The sequence below is a fragment of the Galeopterus variegatus genome, unplaced genomic scaffold, assembly GCF_000696425.1.
Source record: "Galeopterus variegatus unplaced genomic scaffold, G_variegatus-3.0.2 Scaffold7292, whole genome shotgun sequence".
Classification (NCBI taxonomy): domain Eukaryota; kingdom Metazoa; phylum Chordata; class Mammalia; order Dermoptera; family Cynocephalidae; genus Galeopterus; species Galeopterus variegatus.
Window position 1 is genome coordinate 35,777 of NW_007733403.1, and position 1,209 is coordinate 36,985.

The window sequence follows — 1,209 nt, forward strand, 5'->3', positions numbered from 1 at the left end:
CTCTTGGAGTTGATAAAGGATTTCAGCAAAGTAGCAGGATACAAAATCAACACACAAAAAACCATAGCATTTCTATTCTCCAATAGTGAACATGCAGAAAGAGATATCAAGAAAGCTTGCTCATTTACAATAGCCACCAAAAAAATAAAATACTTAGGAATAGAGTTAACCATGGATGTGAAAAATCTCTATAATAAGAGCTACACACCACTGTGAAGAGAAATTAGAGAGGATACAAGAAGATGGAAAGATATCCCATGCTCGTGGATTGAAAGAATCAACATTGTGAAAATGTCCATACTACCCAAAGTGATATACAAATTCAATGCAATCCCCATCAAAATTCCAATGACATTTTTCTCAGAAATGGATAAAACTATCTAGACATTTATATGGAATAACAAAAGACCATGCATAGCCAAAGCAATGCCGAGCAAAAAAAATAAAGCTGGAGGCATAACACTACCTAACTTTAAACTATACTACAAAGTTATAATAACAAAAACAGCATGGTACTGGCATACAAACAGATACACTGACCAATGGAATGGAATAGAGAATCCAGAAATCAACCCACACACCTACAGCCATGTGATCTTTCACAAAGGCTCCAAGCCTATACACTGGGGAAGAGAGTGCCTCTTCAGCAAATGTTGCTGGGATAACTGGATATCAATATGCAGAAGAATGAAACTAGACCCATACCTTTCACCATAGACTAAAGTCAACTCAAAATGGATCAAAGAATTAAATATACACCCTGAAACAATAAAACTTCTTAAAGAAAACAGGAGAAACACTTCAGGATGTAGGAATGGACACAGAATTCATGAATATGACCCCAAAAGCATGGGCAACCAAAGGAAAAATAAACAAATGGGATTATATCAAACTAAAAGCTTCTGCACAGCAGAAGAAACAATTAACAGAGTTAAAAGGCAGCCAACAGAGTGGGAGAAAATATTTGCAAAATATACATCTGACAAAGGATTAATATCCAAAATATACAAGGAACTGAAACAACTTTACAAGAAAAAACAAGCAACCCAATTAAAAAATAGGCAAAAGAGCTAAATAGCCATTTCTCTAAGGAAGATATACGAATGGCCAACAGACACATGAAAAAATACTCAAAATCACTCAGCATTGGGGAAATGCAAATCAAAACCACACTGAGATACCATCTCACCCCAGTGAGGATGGCTAATA